This window comes from Bos indicus, chromosome 23, assembly GCF_029378745.1.
Source record: "Bos indicus isolate NIAB-ARS_2022 breed Sahiwal x Tharparkar chromosome 23, NIAB-ARS_B.indTharparkar_mat_pri_1.0, whole genome shotgun sequence".
In the NCBI taxonomy this organism is placed as follows: Eukaryota; Metazoa; Chordata; class Mammalia; order Artiodactyla; family Bovidae; genus Bos; species Bos indicus.
In genome coordinates, this window is record NC_091782.1 from 44,208,918 (window position 1) to 44,230,894 (window position 21,977).

The 21,977-nt window shown below is 42.4% G+C and overlaps 1 long non-coding RNA gene across 4 annotated transcripts in view; it reads left to right on the forward strand.

The window, feature by feature from the left end:
• The window catches only part of LOC109576789 (uncharacterized), a 40,514-nt gene extending 27,781 nt beyond the window's left edge, over window positions 1-12,733 (forward strand). For all 4 annotated transcript variants that reach the window (XR_011563483.1, XR_011563482.1, XR_002183433.2 and 1 more), the window contains one exon: window positions 1-12,733. This exon is cut by the window's left edge and continues 20,910 nt beyond it. This is a non-coding gene — a long non-coding RNA (uncharacterized lncRNA).
• The last annotated feature ends 9,244 nt before the right edge of the window (window positions 12,734-21,977 follow it).

The following is a 21,977-nucleotide window of genomic DNA, read 5'->3' on the forward strand; positions in this document are numbered from 1 at the left end:
TTTACATTGGGGTGAGGGAGGTTGGATAATCTGATTTTTATGTTAATCCATGCTTTAGATGAGAATACAGAGTAAAACAAAAATGATTGTACATACACATGCCTACTTACACATGTGCACATACATATATGCATAGTCTGTGTATTTGTATATAAGAAATAGAATCAACTTTGGAATACTCATAATAATGCCTAATATTACTGAGTGCTTATTATTCCATATGCTTTTCAAACATGGTACATCTCAGTAATTTATCACAATTACTCATTAAAGAGGAACTCTATTTCTCTCTTTTTTACAGATGAGAAAACTAAGGCACGAAAGTTCAAATTCCAGTTCACAGAGTCCATCCATGATAGAACTAGGGTTGGGAACTGGGCATTCCAATTCTAGAACCCATGTTTATTACCATGATTTAGTGGAATGGCAGTTAATAATAAAAAGAATTACATCTGGAACAGGTTTAACATTTATGTTTGAATATAGCTTTGCCTGTTGTTCTGAGAATATTTACTTCAAAATAGAATAGTGGAGTCCAAATTGAAGTTAAAAGGCTAAACTGATTTGAGAGGAATTATTCTTTTCTTTTTTTAATGGCTGGAAAGAAACCACATTACTTTTTAGAAGGATGCAAAACACAATTTAAAGTAAAAGGCTTACTTCAGCAGGACTCTATTGAATTCTTGACTAAGAATTAGCTAGTGCTCAGCCCCTTGCACTGTGTGTGTGTCTGTGTCTGTGGAGTTCTGAACTCTACTTTGGAGTCAACCTTATTACTTCCATCTGTGCACTGACAGTTTGAAGGCATCTCATAACTGGTTTTGATTCCTTGGTCAGGAAGATCCTCTGGAGAAGGAAATGGCAACCCAGTCTAGTGTTCTTGCCTGGAGAATCCCATGGACAGAGGAGCCTGGCGGGCTGCAGTCCATGGGGTCACAAGAGTAGGACATGACTTAGTGACTAAACCACCACATAACTGATTTGTACACAGTTTTGCTTTTGCTTTGCCTGTATGGGCACTGACATGTTGTAGGAGCCTAGGCCCCCAAACCCTTGCATTGAGTAGGCATGCACTTGGCCCCCAGTAACAGGACATCCAGCTCACAGTAGCTTAAACAAATACGGGTTTATTTTTCTCATAGAGTAAGAGGTCTGGAGCGAAGCAGCTGCTTGTATTGGTTTCGTTGCTCAGCGTTATTAGAGTTGGCATCTCTGCATTGCTCCTAGCCTTTCCTTTGTTTTTGTGAGATGCAGTTGCAACTCTAAAACATACAAGGCAGGTAATGTGGGGAGCAGGCAGCTGCTCCATTTGCTTCAGGAAAGCAAGTCTTCCTAGAAGACCTGTGCTCTTCCCTTCCACCTCTACCCCCAAGGGACTTGGTTAGGACAGGCTCATCGCTGGCTGCAAAGCAGGCTGGGAATGTATCTGGCTGCAAGGGAGAAGGTGGGTGTTGAGTATCTAATCAATGAAGTTTGCCCTCGCATCTCAATAGACCTTATAATTTAAGGAATAACCTGAATTACAGAGTTGTGTAATAGATAATCAAAAAACTTTTAAGCTCAGGCATTGTCAAATTAGACTAAACCATATATTTTTCTTTTATAACCATTTTATAACATGCAGCTTGATCTCTTAAATATTTGGCCCTAAAATCATATTTGAAAATATTCATTTTCATTGTCATGAAGAAATGACTTCTTAAGCAAGAATAAACCTCAATTCAGATCTTTTACGAGTGATCTCAAATTCCAAATTGTTGGATTCCAAACTAGTGAGATTTTACTACACTTCACTTATTTGAATAATGTTTATTTCTGCATCTATGCTCACTTGGATGAAATTTACAGAGCAGAACTCAAATAAAATTACCTTTTTCATGGAACTTTTACAAAGTCAGCATTAACTAGTATCATGTTTCAGTTTTGCTCAGTAGCATGCTTTCTTGGAAATACAAAGTGCATTTAAAACAAAATTATGCAGTCTTACTTCAAATAGGAAAATCAACACATATGGGAGTTATGTTTCTACAAAACGTCAATCTGTAGAATAAGAGAAAAAGTTAAAATAAACTGTGGAAAACAAGCAAATAATGCTTTTTAAGAGTACCTAATATGAAGACGGGCAGAGAGATGAAGAACATGGCACACAAATGCTGGTGGTGGTTCTTTTCGGGAGGTAGGATATGGGTTGAAGGGACACGTATCATCCATACTGAGACAGCTTGAACGTGAAAGGGACACCGTTCATAATTACTCCAGGTTGAGAGATGTAAACTGACACAGCTTCAGGTAAGGCAGAATGGATAGTTACCCTCGTTGGACCTGGCTGGGTGTGACTGCAAGCTCAAAAATTATGGATTCATTATGAGAAACTCTCATTATTTGTATTGTGTTTTTCTGAAATGTTTTATTTTGTCCAGTTTTGTATTACATGTGTAATTTGTGAAGAAGTCAACCAAGATTTTAAAAATATGGACAATCCTAGGCTTGTACTTTAAAAATATTCAGAAACTCAGTTTTTTTAATCATTGCTACCACTTCATGTATCTACTTTTGTAGCTTATATTTAATCATTCATTTAGTTTGAGTAATACTTATTAAACTATATTATATAACAGATATTATACTACTATGTCCCTTAATCCTTATGATGACCCCATGAAGTAAGTATTCTTAGTCTAGTTAAAAAAAAACAAAACTGCTAAGGTAAATACCTTGCCCCCAAATCACGTGGCTGCTAAGTGTTGGGGCTTAGAGTCAAACCCAAATCCAGTGCTTTTTCCCCTGTTGTATGGCTATTTTGAATATTGCTTAACACAGTTATCTTTATTTTTTAAAACATGTACTTAAAATATGTGTTGCGTTCTTAAATGTGCTTTTGATTACATTTCAGGGCCAAATTATTTTCTTAGAAATGTTCCTCTAATTTTATAATGGTATCAGTGGAAAAATAAAAGAGGCTGTATAGAATTTTGCTTTACTGCCAACTTCATGGGAGAGATTTAAGAATTATAAGCCTAGGACTTGAAGACAGAAAAAAGTTAGCAATTCCAAAGCACTGTTGCTATCAATAAAAGATATTTGAAAGTAGGAAAGCAGCTTTATTTTTAACAAGAGTTCTAAGAACCCCAACCTTTCCCACAGTACAGTACGTTGTAAAATAGATGTGATTAAAACAAGACACTCTGTACCTTGCAGAGGAGTTAGTTCATTACTCAAGTCACAGAAATATTGTTACAAGTGACCTAACTTAGAAAGCAAGCACAATGGGAAATATGATAATGATCTCGTCTTTTTCACACTTTAGATAGAAAGTAATTTTTAACAAATTCCAGGTCAGTTCATCCAGTACTAAAATAAAGATGCCAGAAACAAGTAGCAGCTGTTTAACCATGTACAACGATCTTGCGCAACTGCTCAGGACAGGAGGCACAGATCAGCTATGCTGATAGGTTGTGAAGTGGCAACATTATTTGTGCTTTTTTTTTTTTTTTTTTTTTTTGCCATCAGTCTTGAGTTCTCTGTTACCCACCTCTTTTAAATGAGCCTACTGAAAATGCAAAATAGCTCAGTTCATTCATTTTCCTTAAATTCCCTTAAAACACAAGAACTGTAATTTGCTAATCATATTTCATCATTCATGACAATCGCACACAGAGATATGGTTGGTGAAATGACTGTCTGCGTGGCTGTTATTGTATGAAGAAGATCCGTTTTGGCAATGGAAAAATGTGTTGATCAAGAGCAATTCAGTGCATCTCAGATTCCATATAGGAATGTAGGTCTTGGGAGAGATTTATTTTTATCCTAGAGCAGCTCTCAATTTTCTGTGACAACAATGAAGGCTATTGACCTAGATGTTCAAAATAGTGGATTAATCCATCCAGTTGGGTGAAGGCCATGGGAGTTGGATAAAAAGGAAACTCTTCACTGTGAGGCTTCAGTTCCGGTGGAAAAGGCCTCTGTTGGTGACTTGGTAGTAGTCCAACTGACTGGCATGCATGTTGAACAGTTAGGACTCTGTGATTCCTGACACATGACTAACCCATAATGCTAATGATGTGCTTGAATAGCACTGAGAGTCTATTCCCTTATTCAGAAGAGTAAGTAGTATTTGTGAGCCATGCCAGTTTGCTAAATGCTTCAGAAATATATATTTCATTTGATCTCCCAACAAATTTAGGAGGTAGACATTGTTATTTCAGTATTATAAGGGAAGAAGCTAAAGTTCATAGAGGTGAAAGACTCTTGCTAAAGTCATACAACTAATGAAAAGTGAAAATGTTAGTCGCTCATCTGTGTCTGACTCTTTGCAACCCCATGGACTGTAGCCCGCCAGGTTCCTCTGTTCATGGGATTCTCCAGGCAAGAATACTGGAGAGGGTAGCCATTCCCTTCTTCAGGAGATCTTCCTGACTCAGGGATCAAACCCAAGTCTCCTGCATTGCAGGTGGATTCTTGACTGTCTGAGCCACTAGGGAAGCCCAACAACGGATGAACAGCTCGACCAAGTTTGATCTCAGGTCACTGGCTTCCAAGTTCATTGTTATCTCCTTTAGATTACACTGCTTCTAAATAGCTGCGTACATACCAGAAAATCTTATGGATGAATGATAGGTTCGAAGGCAGCCAGCAAATGGAAGCCTAAATTAAATTAGCGGGCATGAGGGAGTAGAGGGTCCATAGTCTTTGGATCAACAAGCAATCTGTATAAATAGTCTGAGCTCTTGGTGGTAGTTTGTCCAAACCTTCTCTCTCTAGGGCTTCATATTGGGCTTTCCCCAACTTCTACCAGCTCACTGATGCACCGAACCCCTTTGCTGCCTCTTTGTTATGGGAGACTCCCTTGTCAATTATGGAGCATGCGTTTCAGATCCTGACTTTACTGTGTAGACAGTCATATGGTTGGCTGGCTCAAAGTCTCCATTTTAGATATTTCGTTTCTGCCTTCTTCCTCCTATGACTTTTTTTTTTTTTTTTTTGTAGTAACAGAAACTGTGAACATAATGAATGAAAACATGAGCCTCTACTGACAGAGAAGTCCATTCTGCAACATCTCTGGTGTGACATCCAGTTCTGTCCCATAGCACCTGAGTCTGTGTCTCATCTCTGTCCCTGGTTATCCGAGGAGCCTTAGCCCACTTCATCTCTCTAAGCCCTTGCTGAAAAATAGCCAGCCTTGTAGGTGTCACATGAGAGCAATTTTGAATGGTGTAGACGACAGCAGTCTGGAAACTATAAAATGCTCTAAAGATTTAAGATACCAGCTACCCTACAGATACTCATTCTCTACCGAATTGCCCAAAATATATAAAGTAACAGAAGAATCTGAAACTATTTGAGGAGCTCTAATCCCAGTGGTAGTGAAAATTCTTTCCCTGGCAGGGTAGGGACTGTCTTCTCTGCTCCCACAGTATCTTGGGAGATACCCACTGAACTGTGTCTCTTTGCATGTCTGCTTTCCCTACTCTAGAACAAGGATCAACCGTGGTCATCTTTTTAGCCACAGTGCTTAACATTCAACTTGGCACACAACAAGCACTCAATAAATGTTTAAGAGTGTGGGTAATGTTTCCTGAGGATGTATTCTAGGTCACTGTTTGAGCACCTTACATACAGAAGTATGCAGGAAATATTGCGAGTTCAGTTCCAGACGACTGCAATAAGGCCAAGCACACAAATTCTTTCTGGTTTCCCATGCATATAAAATTTATGTTCACACTGTTCTGTAGTCTCTTAAGTGTGTAATTGCATTATGTCTGAAAAAATAATGTACACACACACCTTAATTAAAAAAATACTCTGCTAAAAAATGCTAACCATCACCTGAGCCTTCAGCGAGTTGTTATCTTTTTGTAATAGCTGCATCACAGATCACTGATCACAGATCACCATCACAAATATAATAATAATGAAAAAGTTTGAAATATTGCAAGAATTACCAAAATGTGACCCAGAGACATGAAGTGAGAGAATGCTGTTGGAAAAGTGGTACCAGTCAACTTCTCGACACAGAGTTGACAAATTTTCAATTTGCAAAAAAAAAAAAAAAATGATGTCTATGAAGTACAGTAAAGCAAAGTGTAGTGTAATAAAATGAAGTATGTCTGTATATTAATTCATTTAATCCTTCCAATAATAAAATTCTCATTTTGTCGTTGAGGGAACTCAAGTCCAGGGAATTAAATAACCTGCTTAAAGTCATGTGGTCATTAGTCATCACTTGAGACTGCTCCTAACTGCTGCTATGCTTTCCTGCCTTGAAGACATTAATACTCATTGCTGAAATCTAGACAGTAAAGGCAAAGATGGCTATAAGAAAAATATTATTTCCTTTATGATTTTCTGTATAATCATAATTCTGCCATCTAAACTAGAGGTAACTACACCTCACATGTCTCCGCATTCTGTGGGTGATATTTCATATTATAGTTGAGTTTATCCTATAAATAATTGTGTAGCTATTTGTAACTTTTATATGTCATAATCCCTTTTAATGACAAAAACATCGTTGCATAAATGGGTGGATCATTGTTTAGCCACACTGTCTCCTGTAACTGGGCACTGTATTTTCCCCCCTGTTTTAAATGATTCTGTAACAATTTTTTTTGTGTGCATACATTTTTTGTGTGGACTATATTTTTATGTGATTCTTAGGAAAGGATATTCTTGAGATTTTTGATACACATGACCAAATGCCTTGCTACAAAGGTGGTATTAATTTATACCACTACCAGTAGGATCTGAGTGGGCCTTAGACATTAGAGAGGTTTTTGAAAGAGAAAAGTGCAGAAACTTGAAGATTCTGAGTAAAGGAGACAGCCCAGGAAACAGGGAGTTGCATACTTCAAAGTGTTAAGCATGGCTGACCTTTAACCCTCCTGCTCTTCACCCACTTAGAAGAAATGGAATTAAACAAAAGCTGCCCAAAGAGGAAGTGGAATTCTATTGTCTTAGGCTGCACCTCCATTGTCTAAGGACTGAATGGCTTGTTCTTGCTAAGTGTGGCAGGTCATTAGGCCTCAGTTTGTCAGCAGGATGATGACATGGCTTAAATTTCACTGAAGAATAATGAAACACATTTCACAGGCAAAGCCAGCCATCCAGAAAGTATCCTTAGAATTGTCTCTTGTCTTGTGTGTGCATGAACACGTGCGTGCTTGTACATGTGTGTATGTGGGATGGTGGTGGAGTGGTGGAGAGGAGGGGCGGTCAGCTTAAGAAGAGTTGCCAGTAAGAGAAACAACTGATCAAAGGATTCGACTTTGCCATTTTTGCGGGTTTTTCCGAGCTTATTTTGTTAGATTTGGCACACTGTGGCGAATTTAGAGCACCATGCTGAGGCCTTTTCATTAATACCTGGGAGGCTGTCTCTAGCCCATGGCGCTTCAGTAGAGGAATTAGAGATAGATAATTTACCCAGTGTCTAACTTCGTATCTTGTAAGATCCCGGTTTTAATTATCTGAGAAAAGCATTTACTTTTCTCTGCCTTTATCTTGTGCTCTGAGTGGGTCTCTTTCCCACCTTCTCCCTCCCTCCTCTTTCTCTTCTCTTTAACTCTCTAGCAATTACGTCTTGACTGCAGGGCAATCATCTTTCCATTCAGGGACTCCATTTTTATTGTTTGTCTTTGCAATAACTGTATTCTCCTGTTTATATCTGTTGGCTTTTTTTGAAATCCCAAAGACTAAGTGTGCTTTGCTTACCTTGGGTAGCAAGAAGAAAATGATCTCTCTCAGTTTCAGAAAAAGAGACCTACCCCCAGTAGGAATGCCAGCCCTGGAAGCTACACATTATTTATACCCTTTGACACAAAGAATACGAGTCACCTGGAGAGAACTGGTGGCATTGTCCTTGGGCATGTGAGAACTTTAAATTTGGCAAGGAGCTTTATAATTAACCCTATGGGTTTCAAAATCAGATAAACCTAAATCAGAGGACTGGCTCCACTTAATAGCTTGTGAATTTGGCAATGATTTCTGAGTCTCAGTTGCTTCATCTGTGAAAGAGGTATAAAGACGTTTACCCACCATAGGGTGGCTGGAAAGATTAAGTGAAACAAATCGAGTGGACCACTCTGCACAAGGCCTGGCCTGCGTGCTCCATAAATGGTGACTGCAATTATTTTGATAGCTATACCATCACTATTTGTTTGACTCATAAAATTTTTCACTTGCTCTGTCCTGTAGTAAGGACTCTTCTTTTCTTCCTAAATGTAGCCTCGATTTTTCTGATAACCTCAACAGATGAAAGGGAGGGGATAGCCTTTCCCAGCAACCAGTTAGTACTGTGATAAGAATGGTACTTTTGATTTGTTTTTCCTCCTTTTGCAATTGTTTGAGAAACAGTGGTCTTGTTTCCATAGCTCATCCAATGGGGTTTGATTTGGGGGTTAACTGATCCCTGAAAGGATAGGGAAGACCATGGAAACCCCAGAGGAAATATTTACGAAGAAGAAAGCATCTAAGCTATAAATATGTATCTAGCTTGTAATAGAATCGCTCAAATCAGGGCTTTGCTGGCCAGATGCATGGCTGATAACATTTTTACTCTTACATACTCAGTCCTAGGGTGCATAGTATAAAAACAATACAGTATACATGTTACAACAAGTTGTAGGGCATTAACAGCAATTCTGTGAAATGTGATTTGAGGCATCTGTTATCAAAGGTGCTTGCCCCAAATCTATGGCATACTTGATTCAAATCGGCTGCTGTGGTCTTGCGTGTCTCCTTGAATTTTTTCTTTCATTGTTCGGTTCGCTTGCACAGTTTTTTTCTTTTCCTTTTCTCCGTGATCAATTTCCTACTCGTACAAAGCATCAAATCTTTTGAAGCCTGGTTTCTCAGTACTTAGCAAAGCTTTCTCTTTCTATTCTGTAATTCTACAGGGTAGGGTGGAAAAGCAAGAATGCTTTAATGTCAGCAAGTAATTTTCTTTCTTTTTTATTTAATTTTTTTTTTTGGTGGGGGGGCACATTGTGTGGCTTATGGGATCTTATTTCCCTGACCAGGAATTGAACCTGGGCCCTTGGCAAGGAAGCGTGGATTCCTAATAACTGGACCGCCAGGGAATTCCCCAGGAAGTAATTTTTTGTTGGTCTCTTTATCCTTTATCAAGACCTTAGTTATTAGTTCTGGGTGTTCCACTATTTTACTACATTGACCACCCACCCACTAGGTGGAATGAACTGATTACAGGACAGTCACTCACTTGATTATAGAACCCAGAGCCCTGGGTTAAGTGTCTGATTTTTGTGTGGGTAACCCACCTTCCTGGCTCCTGCCATCACAGTCTACAGAAATGCTAGTTGGGGCAGGTGGAGAGTGCCTTGGGTCTCCTAAAGTCACGCCTCCCCACGTGCCACCCACGCCCCCAAGAGGCAGGACTCAAAATGCTTAACCTTATGTAGTAGAGAAATGAGTCCTTTTTTACATGCAGCCTCTTAGTGGGGTGGAAATAATTGCCATTTTTATAAATTTCTCTGCTGCTGTGCTTTGAATACTTGGTGGTTGGGGTGGTGGGTGGATGGGAGGTACCCTTCCTCTTGTGGGTGAGAAATAACTCTGCAGAAAATGAGTTGAGGGTCAGGCTGTGTGTAAAGAGAAGGCATTTCAGACTCAGGACTCAACTCAGCTTGTTCTGGAAGGAGACAGCACAAATGCTCTGCATAAAGAGAAAACAGGGTTGGGGGGATTAACTACTGCTCATTATTTGATGGTTGGAGGTGGGAAGTCTGGAGAGAGACTGTCGAAAATAGTAATATTATCTAACCTTTCCTGAGCAACTACTGTGTCTCAGGGCCTGTTCTAAATGCTTCCTGCATGTTGACTCATTGAATGTTCACAACCTTTATAGGTGTTATTATACTTGTATGTATATCTGTGTGTTGAGGTCAAATTCACAGAACACAAAGCATTTGAAAGTGAACAGTACAGTGACATTCACCACGTTATGCAGCCACCCCCTCTATCTAGTTCTAGAACACTTTCACCACCTGGAAAGGAGACCCTGTACCCACTGTGTTCGCTTCTGAGGCCTGCGGTGCAAAGTAGCACAAACCGGGATGGCTTAAAACAACAGTTTGGGGCTCCTAAATCAATGTGTCTTCGCGACTGGGCTCCCTCTAAGACTTTGTTTGTTTGTTTTTGATTAGAAGATAATTACTTTTCAGTACTCTGATGGTTTTTGCCATATAGCAGTAGGAACCGGCTACAGGCATAGGCGTGTCCCCTCCCTCCTGAACGCCCCCTCCCCCCCGCCCCGTCCCACCCTTCCAGGTTGTCCCAGAGCCCTGGCTATGGGTGCCCTGCCCCACACGTCAGCCTCCCCCTGGCTGTCTCACATATGGTGAGGATGAATGCTATTCGCTCAAATCATCCCACTCTCTCTGAGACTGAACGGAGCCCTCCTTGCCTCTCTCAGCGGCTGGTGCAGCCAGAAGCCCGTGGTGGCCCTTGGTTTCCGCTGCATCAGTCCAGTCTCTGCCTCCCTCTGCTCACGGTGTTCTTCCTGTGTATCTTCACGTTGTCTTTCCTCTATGTGTCTGTCTCTATGTCCAAATTTCCCCTTTCTATAAGGACACCAGTCGTATGCTGGGTCAGGGCCACCCGAGTGAATTTGTTTGAACTTGATTTCCTCTGTAAAAACTCTCTTTCCAAATCAGGTCATCTTCTGAGGTACTGCGGGTTAAGACTTCGATACATCTTTTCGAGGGCACACAATTCAACCTATAATACCTCGTAAGCAGTTACTCCTCATTCCCCTGTCCTCCAGCCCCGGGCAACCCCCAGTCTGCATCCTGTTTCTATGGATTTACCTACTCTGGGCATTCTTATGAAGGAAATCAGACGATATGTGACCTTCTGTGTCTGGCTTCTCTCACACAGCATAATGCTTTGGAAGTCCATCCACGTGTCACCTGTATCAATACTTATTTCCCCTTGTGGGTAAGTAATATACTTGTTTCTCAAATGAAAAAACTGAGGCACATAAAGGCTATTTAACGCATCCAGGATGGCACAGGAAGGAGACAGCAGAGGCGGGATCTGGACCCAGAAGACCACCTGAGAAGCCCGTGTCCTTGAGAAGCATTGCCTCTAAGGAGTGCACGGGAAACGAGCACAGGGAGGGAGCAGACCGGGAGTCAGGAGCAGCAGATGCCAAGGGCCTCTTAAGCGGCGCCTGGTGTTCAGTTTTAGGTTGTTTCCTAGTCCACGCTATGCACCCAGCTTCTCCATTCTTCCCAAACCTGCAGTAAACTCTTCCTCCCTGTCCTCCTTGGTATTAGTCTGCCTTGAGGAAGTAATGAAGGGTGGCGTCCAGAGCGGAGACAGGAATTTGGACTAAAGCTACATGGGAAAAGAATTAGAAAAAGAATAGATACATGTATATGTACAACTGAATCACTTCGCTGTGCACCTGAAACGAACTCAGCAGTCTTAATCAACTGTGCTACAACATAAAATAAAAATATTTTTACATGTCCTGGAAAATGTAAGCTCTGGACGCTTTAAAAATTCATGGATGTCTGACTAAGCTGATTTATTGAAGTATTCCGGGAGAGTAAGACCTCGGGGGTGAGGGGGAGCTGCAGGGTTTAAGGGCAGGCCTACATAGGTTGGATGGCATCATTGACTCAACGGACATGAGTTTGAGCAAGCTCCGGGAGATGGTGATGGACAGGGAAGCCTGGCATGCTGCAGTCCATGGGGTCGCAAAGAGTCGGACACAACTGAGCGACTGAACAACAGCAACCATATAGTTTTGTGTAATTATCTTGATGTCCCCCAGAATATTTGACGTAGCAAAACTAATCCTGTTACCCTCACTACCTAGACCTACCACATCCCCTTCACCTCTCCTTGGGTGAGTGGACCCTAAAGTGGGATGTGCCGCGAGAGAAGATATACAAATTGTTTCTGTGCCAAGTCAGTTCCAGAACAGTCCAAAATCTTTAAAAATTGTGAGGGCCCATTTGCCAAGCAGAGAGCTTGCAAGCCAAGACCAGATCTGAGTCCTTTCAGGGATGAAGGCAGCGTCCTGGTTTCCTGGGACTGCAGCAGAAGTTCATTCTGTCACCGTTCTGGGGGCCAAGCAGGGAGTCAGCAAGAGCGATTCCTTCTAGAGGGACTCGAAGGAGAGCCTGTTCCCCTCAGGCCTGAGTGGGCAGGGACTAGTGATTCCTCTGAGTATTCAGTGACGGGAGGATCACAGTCATCCCTCGGTGTCCACCGGGGGTTGGTTCCAGGACCCCAAGGACACCCAATCCACAGATGCTCCAATCCCTTACGTAAAATGGGACTCAGTTAGGTTAAGTCACTCAGTTGTGTCCGACTCTGCGACCCCATGGACGGCAGCACGCCAGGCTTCCCTGTCCATCATCAACTCCCGGAGCTTACTCAAACTCATGTCCATTGCGTCAGTGATGCCATCCAACCATCACATCCTCTGTCGTCCCCTTCTTCTCCTGCCTTCAGTCTTTCCCAGCATTAGAGTCTTCAGTTCAGTTCAGTTCAGTTCAGTCGCTCAGTCGTGTCCGACTCTTAGTGTGGGTATATAACCTATGCACGTCCTCCCGCACACTTTAAATCATCTCTAGATTTCTTATAATACCTAATCCAATGTAAATGCTATGTGAATAATTGTAAACACAATGCAACTGCTATGTAAATATTTATCAGAGTGTGATAAATTCAAGTTCTGCTTTTTGGAACTTTTTGGATTTTTTTTTTTAAAACAATTTTGATCCACGGATAGTGGATACATTGGTCTGACCACATTTGACTGGTGCTGCCCCTGCTGACAACTTGGGCTATGAGCTTCAGCTCTGGGGAGTCCCTGGGGCCACCAGGACATAGAGTCATTGCAGTCAGAAGGACCCATGAGGTATAGGGGGTTGGGTGGATGTGAAACACCTGCTGGAAACAGAGTTTAGCGGTCGGTGCCACTGTGGAGTGTAGACAGAATGGTCTGAATGTTCTCGTGGTTGCTACGTCAGTGGCTTGTCATCTATTACATTGTGTAAATCTATGTGCTTTTATCTTGTGATAACACTGGGGAGTTTTTTGCAAAACAAAAAAGAAAAGAAAACCCCCAACCCAAACTCTTCCTGCAGCCTTGGGCTTTAGAAAAAAGTGCATGTTGAATGAAAAATTCAGTACTGCGTATGCTTTGTTCAAGAATATTGATGGATGTGAAACTTGTTAACATTTGTCAGATGCTCTTGGAGCTGTAATAATAGCACTGACCACAGGTAAACGCAGAAGACAAAATCTCATGAAAAAGCATCACCATCTATTTTAAAAAATTAGTAACTTTTAAAGACAGTTATGCCTGATGAAAACGATTTCACATGTGTGGCAGTGTTTTTATATCACTCTGAGAAGTTTGACTTTTCAGTTAGGTAAAATGATTATTCTTCCAAATTAGTTTTGCTTAATTTTGACATCATCTTTTCTGGTGCCCATAGGAAAAGTAAAGGGAAATTTGTGAAATGGGCCCACTAGCTAAAAAATGTCACAAACATTTAAATGATGTAGTTTTATATCAGTTTCCTCCAGAAAAAGTCAGTTAATTTAAATAATGGCTTTATTATTATTTTTTTTAATGCAGTTCATGGACTCAAAGCTTCTGAAAGATCATTCTGTCAAAGATTAAAGCGTCTGATATTATCATAGTTTATCACTTCACTTAAAAATAATTCAACAGTGAAGATGGTGTTGGTACTAAAAATACCAACTTCAGTGGAGCCCAGCATAATGGGAAAAAATAGTGTTATTACTAAATTAAGAAATCTGTGAAGCAGAAATGTATTTGGAATTAGCTGTAGTGCATTCAGAGATCAAAACTTCATCCAAACAAGCTGTGAGAGTCTACCAACAAAGTAGAAGCTACGGTTGACAGACGTTGTAAATATTTTTATTTATACACAGAGAAACCGAACTACAAAATATTGGTGATAGAGCTGATGTAGAATTAAAAAGTGCCTCAGCCTGGCAGTATGTGCTTTTTTTTTTTTTCTTTTCTGCATGTTCTTAGATTTTAGATCTGTTGGACCTTTGAAGTGCTGTTTTATACATCAACTCAAGAATAATACAATACAGAATGACTTTCTACTTCATTTTTTTTTAAACAAATGAGTCCTCAAAATGTTGTTTGCCTCTTACTTAAAATAAGTTGGTAATCTTTTATCAAGTATTCAAGGAATGGTGAGCCAAAAGACCAGCTCTGGAAACTTTTAGCAAACTGATTACTGAAAACAAGATTTGTACCTACAAAAACAAAGAAGGAATTGAAGCAATCAAATAATTTAAAATTTGAGAGTAAATACTTGTGCTTTGAGATATCTTCTTTATGGGAAGAATATTTGGCTGGAGCTCTTATATTTAACGGGGCTTCTCTGATAGCTCAGTTGGTAAAGAATCTGCCTACAATGCAGGAGACCCCAGTTCGATTCCTGGGTCAGGAAGATTCCCTGGAGAAGGGATAGGCTACCCACTCCAGTATTCTTGGGCTTCCCCTGTGGCTCAGCTGGTAAAGAATCCACCTGCAATGCAGGAGACCTGGGTTTGATCCTTGGGTTGGGAAGGTCCCCTGGAGAAGGGAAAGGCTACCCACTCCAGTATTCTGGCCTTGGGGTTGAAAAGAGTTGGACATGACTGAGCGACTTTCACTTTCACTTCACTTATACTTAACTGGATGAGTTTATATTCTGTACTGGAATGGAATGAAATTGTGAAAGTCTGTGACTTTGTAGCATCTAAATTTGGCAAAACATTTTAAAAAATCATAAATAGAGATAAGTTACTTGATGAGTTTCATCCCATAAAATATTTGTCACCGTTTCCATGAATGACAAAAAGATGACACCTGTGAAAAGTTTGGCACTGAAATAGTAACACATTTCAATTTAAAAAATTAGAATTGGGACTATTTTCCATTTATCAGAATTACTTCTTCACTTACCAGATACCTCAGCACCTGTAGAAAGAATATTTTTCTTAATTGGAAACAGCATGGTCAACTGAGAAGAGTTATTTTGTTACTAACCAGAGTTCTTAGCCTCCACAATCAATTGAAATTGATAAGAGGCAGGACAGGAAATTCAGACAAGACTTTACTGGGGCCCTTGCTGCAGCCAACAGATGGAGAACAGGAACAAATTCCCTCGTTTGCTTGCTCACTTGCTCACTGAACAGGGGTGACGTGGTTCCTTATATGGCGTGAAGGTAGGGGTGTGTCCAAGGCTCCAGCGCCAAGGGATGGCTTAGGTGGTTTGCCTGCCCCTTTGGTGGTGGTGAGTGCAGGGTGCAGGCCCAGAACCCTGCTTTTGCTTCCGGTTCTTCAGAAGCGGCAGTTGGTCTTTTGGTCTTTTTGTCCATAAGTTGCCCTAACTGCCCATGCCGGCGGCTATTTTTAGTCCCATGTTATTTCTTTGTATTTTATTGTTCAAGGAGAGGTTTTTCCAGGTGCAAGCGCTACAGCAAAGGGACCCAGGTCCCAGGTCCCAGGTCCCAAACCCATCTCGAATCTATGGTCAGTAAGTTTTTTGAGGAAAAGGTTGCTGCGTGGCACGTGGGATCTTAGTTCCCTGACCAGGGATGGAATTCACACCCTTTGCAGTGGAAGCACGGAATCTTAACTGTTGGACTGCCAGGGAAATTGCAACAATTTTAAATATCTCAATATGAAATGCAACTTTGAAAAGATTGCAGGCAATTTTATGAAAAAATAGAAATATAAATGTTAAAAATCCATTGTTTAGAAAAATACCTGTTCCATAGTATTATATATAGATTTGACTCTAGAATTTATTACAAAAAATGTTTATGAATAAGATTATTCTGCTTATGTTATTTTTAACTCTTTAGGTCTAAAAAATTTTAAGTATTTTGCATGAATAGATGCTGGTTTTTTTTTTTAATTTTTAGAAATGATTTTATTTTTGAAAATAATTTTTGGCTGAAATTATTTTATGGGCCTACCGTTACGATAAAACCAACTTGGCAATTTATGAATGCATATTTAAACATATATTTTTTAAATACTTAAACCATATTTTTCTCTCATTCACTTTCAAAATTGTCCCCAGTGTGGATTATAAATTACATAGTTACATAGTAGTTAAAAACAGATGCCTATTTTTAGTGTGTGTTTTTTTTTTTAATCCTGCTGTCTCATTTATAACTTGCGGCAATGTTCCACGGTCATCTATCCATTTCCGGATTCCTGAACACCAGGAAGAGAAGACTGATTACGACTTCCGTAATTAGGAAGTAGTTTGTGCTTTGGGTATTGGATGGTCTCACCAGGTCCTTCCCCAGTTCACTTTGACTTTTCTCTCCCCAAAGCCATGCCATTCAGTGACTTCTACCTCTCACTCAGCCAGCTCTGGGTTGAGTCAGTAAGCATTTAAAAAGCTGTTTATTTTGTTTTGGTAATTATATTTGCATTCATTGTGTATCTTTAACAAATCATTTTTTTGTTTATTTATGTTACAGTACATAGTTCCTTTCTGCGTAGAAGGAAAATGTAATTCTTTCAGTATTGTAGCATTCTGCACACAAGCATATTCACTAATGAGTTCATTAAGAGTCAAATAATTAGGTAATTGGTGTATTAAATGCCCTATATCATGCAGAAATCCACAGTGAGTTGTTTCATAGGTGATTAGAAATATAGGTAATACAGGGAACACATTGTTACTCTCCCCTTTAATGTAAGAGAATATGGGCTTCTGTTGCCCACAAATTCCCTACCCAGTGGAATTTCAGGTACGGATTAGACTCAGATAACAGGGGCCACCTGTATCTATTGAATGGTTTATTTTTTCCCCAGCTGTACTGAAGCATAATTGACATATTACACTGGGTCAGCTTAAGGTGTCCAGTGTGTTGATTTGATGCCCTTATACACTGCGAATGATCACCACCATAGGTCACACTGAAGGACTGTTTAAGATGCCAGGCACTCTTTCAGCCCTGGGGGCTCAACAGTGAACACACAGTCTTTGTCCTTGTAGAGCTTTGGTAGCGGCGAGAAGGACACAAAAATAAACAAATAATATAAACTCTGGCAGGTGGAGATGCGTGTTAAAGAGAAAAATGAACCAAGCAAGGGGGACAAGACAGATGAGGGAGGTGCTGTTTTATTTAGGCCGAGAAACGGATCAGTGGAGAGACAGAGTGAGGTGGTGAAGCAAGCCATTGGAATATCTAGGGGAAGGGTGGCCGGGCCAGGAGGATGCCTGGGGGCTGGAGGAAGAGGGTCGGGGAGGAGAGGACAGAGGGTGGGTGGAGGAGATCTTGGAGGACCCTAGAGGCCAGAGTAAGGACTTTGGATTTCACCCTGAGTGAGATGGGCAATCACTGAGAGATTTGAGCAGAGGAATGATATAGCTTGGGCTTCCCAGGTGGCGCCAGTGGTAAAGAACCTGCCTGCCAATGCGGGAGATACAAGAGCCGCAGGTTTGATCCTGGGTCCGGAAGATCCCTGGAGGAGGGCACGGCAACCCACTTCACTACTCTTGCCTGGAGAATTCCATGGAGAGAGGAGCCTGGCGGGCTACAGTCCATGGGGTCGCAAAGAGTCGGACACGACTAAATCGACTTAGCATGAAGCACATACGTGATACAGCTTACGTTTGCAAAGGATCATGCTGGCTGTGGTATAGCCAAAAAAAAAAAAAAAAGCCCTCATAGTATGTACATGTGTGCACATCTGCTTGTGTGTGTGCATGTATGTGTGTGCACACGATGGGGAACAGAAGGCTAAGAATGGGCAACCAGTGAGAAGACTCTTGCCAAGGTCCAGACAACACATGATGAAGGCTTAGGCTAGTTGCACAGGGAGTGGTAAGAAACAGCAGATATATTTTGAGAGCAAAGCTGAAATGATTTGTGATGAAGTGGAGGCAGGAGAAACTTGAAGCCTTTTGGCCTGTGTATAAGAAAGGAAGGAGTTGCCATCTTGCTGAGCAGGGGGAGGTGGAGAGAGAAGTACGTTTAGCTGGGCTGGGGTCGGGGAGGCCAGAGTTCGGTTTCCAAAGTACTAAACTGGAGTAGCCTCTAAGACATCCCAGTGGAAATGGAGTGGTTGATTACTTATCTCCCTAAGCCTGGTTACTTCATCCGAAGACTGGACCTGTTAATAATACCCATCTACTCCACCAGAGGATTACTGGGAGGGTGAAGAATTATGAGGTTTAAAGTACTTTGCCAGAGCTCATAGTAACCACTCAAATGTTACTGTCACGAATATCCTTGATTAATTCACATTTTCTGAGAAAATGAATACAGAAAGGAAATACCACATACTTGAGTGTAACAGAGTCCATCCCTAGAGTCATAGAATGGGAGCCAGAAGTGATCTTTAGTCTCCAATAATTCCAACCCTCCTTTTATGGATGGGAAGACTGACGGATGGCCAGGGACCAGGGAGGCTCGTGGTGAATCTAGAATCTGGGTCCGGAATCCAAGGCCACTGCCCCTGAGGTCTGCAGTCCTCCCATGACAGAGTACTTCCCACGGAACATTTTTCCCCCTAGAGTCTCAATTTTAAACATGTTTGCTAAAAACCCAAGATGGTTAATGCTTAGCCAGGATCCTCAGAGGTTTACTCTTCACAGAGCAGGGAGCAGTCTGGGCCTGGGGGGATGGCACTGTGGGTGAGGTTCACACCACCCCTTCTTCAGAAGTGTGAGATGCGGGAGGAGTGATCAAACCCATCATAAGCTCCAGGGGACCAGGCCTCAGCATCCACCCGTGCATGCGAGGCTCTTTTCTTGGGTGAAAATATCCCAGGGTGGGGTGGGAGATGGCAGGAGGGTTCAGGAGGGAGGGGAATATGTATATCTGTGGCTGATTCGTGTTGATGTATGGCAGAGGCCAACACAGTATTATAAAGCGATTATCCTCCAATATAAAAAAAAAATAGAGGAAAAAAGATATCTCAGGATCCAGCTTTGTAAGTCACCTGGGCCTGTCCAGCCAGAGCGACCTGGAGGATCAGAGAGATGTATCTAGAAAAGTCAGTGCTCCCGAGAGGTTTCTTTGCTTCTCATCTCACCATATTTCCTCTTGCCCTCCACCAACTTCCGGGTTAATGCTGCTCAGAAATTACACGTGTCTGATCATTTCCATTCATCTTCAGATGGTGATTAATGCATAATTTATTCTTGAGCCCTTTTGAGAGGCTGAAGTTTCTGCAGAAGGTCTTTGTGGCAGGCCTGGAAATGAGAGCATCAGATCCTTTTCCATTAGAGCCTGCTGCAGCTGTGAGTGCTGGAACATGGCGTGTGGGGGTGGGTGAATACTCAGGGCTTTCTAACTCTTCCCAAAGTGGGGACTTTTCACCGCTGAACCAGAGGAACCGACCAACCCCTTGTCCATGGGAAAGCGCTCAGCTGATCATGCTGACGATCTACTCTCCTCCCTCCAGAAACTCTAAGCCCCGCCTTGTAGTTTAGCCCAGCGCATCCTGGGGAACTGGAAGGTGGCAGGCAGCAGGCCCTAGCCAGTGCAGATGGAGTGTGAGAGGCCGGAGGGGCTGGACTCTGCTCAGAGCCCGAAACGCGGCTTCCCTGTCCAGCATCCATTCTCCCCTCTCCCTTGGTGACAAGCACTAATTTTGTTTGTTGCAGGAATGTTGCAAATTCCTAATGAGTCTATGAGATGTAAGATTAAGCCTACTGAATGAAGCTTTGGGAGAACTCTAGCATTTTTGATTAAAAAAAAAAAGCACAGGGTCTGGAGTAGGAATTTTGATCATGAAAATGAGAGTCCCAGATCAAGGATGGCAAAGCAGAGGGACACAGGAGCGTGGGACTTGGCCATCACTGAGGGTGATGTCCCAGGTCCCCACTCAGGTGTCTTGTTGGGTGAGAAGACATCACCCTCTTGTACCTTCTTTGCCGCGTGCTGGATGTTATGCCTGATCATTCAGAGATGTTCTGCCCTCTTCCTCCTCCTGAGTCCTTTCACTGGGCAAACAGCTCTTGAAATTTCACATTGTTTCTGACCCAAACCCTCCACTGGGCAATACCCAAATGGCTATTTCTTTTCTTGTCTTTCCTCCCCCTCCCCCGCCAATGACCTAATCAGTGATTATCATTGTGGATATCTGAGGATGGATACAAATGAAGGAGAGAGGAGTAGAGGGCTACAGGAGTGGGAGAAAAAGGCCCCAGAGAACGGAAATCATCAAAAACAAAGCCTGGAGATACAGCTTAAAGAGCTTCATCATTATTAATTTAGGAAGCTTAAAGAGGGTTGGCGACAAGAAAAGGGCAGTTAAAAAAAAAAAATCCCAGTGATGAGCCTGCCAGGCAGGAGAAGATGGTCCAGTCCTCTGAGAGCCAGGCGGATCCCAGGCCTCTCATTTCCTGTGTTCCTCCACTGGGTCGGGGCGTGGGGGGAGTGCATGGTGCTGGCCGCAGGCCCCAGGGGGCAGACGGCGCAGAGCAGCCCTACAGAGGCTGCCCCACCCCCTGTGGGCTGTCGGCTGGGCTTGAGCAGGCTCAGCCGTTCTGGGTAGTCTCGTGGAGCATGTCTGATGGAATACGAAAACTATTTAATCATGGGTCTGGCCTGGACATTGACCAGTCAGAATGGAAATCGCCTACCATGCTAAATCCGGGTACAGGCAGGCGCCCTCTGCATTAAACCTGGCCCGTTTCATGAAGATGCTGGGTTGTTGGAGGTAGACCACAGGTTTTAGGAGAGGAGTGGGCACAGCTTGAGGCAGTGGCTGGGAGATGGCTTGGGGAGGGATTTTCTTGGTCAACCAATATGCAGCATCTCAACACCTTAGCAGCGAGTCCAGTTGCCCTGGTGTGTGCTGGCTGAATTCCCGCCTTGGAGCATCATCCCTGTAATCTGTGCTTCTGTGAGGACTGAACCACATTTGAGCCACGACATAGCACAGGATCTCTTTGGTGGAATCCCTCACTGGCTCTGCTGGAGGAAGTTAATTAGGCAGCGTAGGTGATGATTTCCAAGAGCCCGAGGGTCAAGCAATACCAAGGCTAGTTACCCTTGACCTTTCTGACTTTTCCAAATGTGTTTTTCCCTATGGGGTGGGCGGTGGGGCGCTCTGCCTTCCCTCCAATACAGCCTCCTTTGGTCTCCTTCCCTCTTGGAGCTCTTATTCCCGGCCGGGGAACTTTAATCAAAAGCAAGGAGAAGGCAGCTCATGGGTCGTCATTAGGATGATCGGATGTGAAATGACCACTGGATTGTTTTCATTTCTCCCAGACAGCAGCCTGGTGTTCCGCGCTGTCAGCTCATTAGAGGATGTCACTGAGAAATGCAAAATAGCCCCGTTCCAGCACCATCGGCCCCTTTCTAATTCCCTCAGCACAGCACAAGAGAGCTGGAGCACGCTGAGCTGAGCTCATCACCTGGGCAGTGGAGTTGTTACTGGGCTCACTCAGAGGTGGCTGCAGGGCTTTCAGGCACTTTTTTTTTTTTTTTTTTTTGGTACACAGCAGGTATATTTCCACAATATAAATGTCTGTGACATATCTCTCTACCTCTCCTTCTACATCATTTGCCTACCTTGTTCCCGAAAGGATTTATGGCCAGTTTTAACCTGACAGATTGTTGTTTAGTCACCAAGTCACGTCCCATGTCTCTTTTGTGACCCATGGACTGTAGCCCACCAGGCTCCTCTGTCCATGGGGTTTCCCAGGCAAGAGTACAGGAGTGGGTTGCCATTCCCTCCTCCAGGGGATCTTCCTGACCCAGGGATTGAACCTGTGTCTCCTGCATTGGCAGGCAGATTCTTTATCACTGTGCCACCTGGGAAGCCCTTCAACCTGACATTCTTCAGCTTAAACCTGAGCTAGGCAGCTCTTTAAGAAAAGAGAAAATAGGAGATAACAATTCTCTTGGTAAAACAATTCTTGACTTTAAACAAATGATATACTTTCTGACTTTTCAATATAATTTAACCTACCTAAATTTATGATAAAATA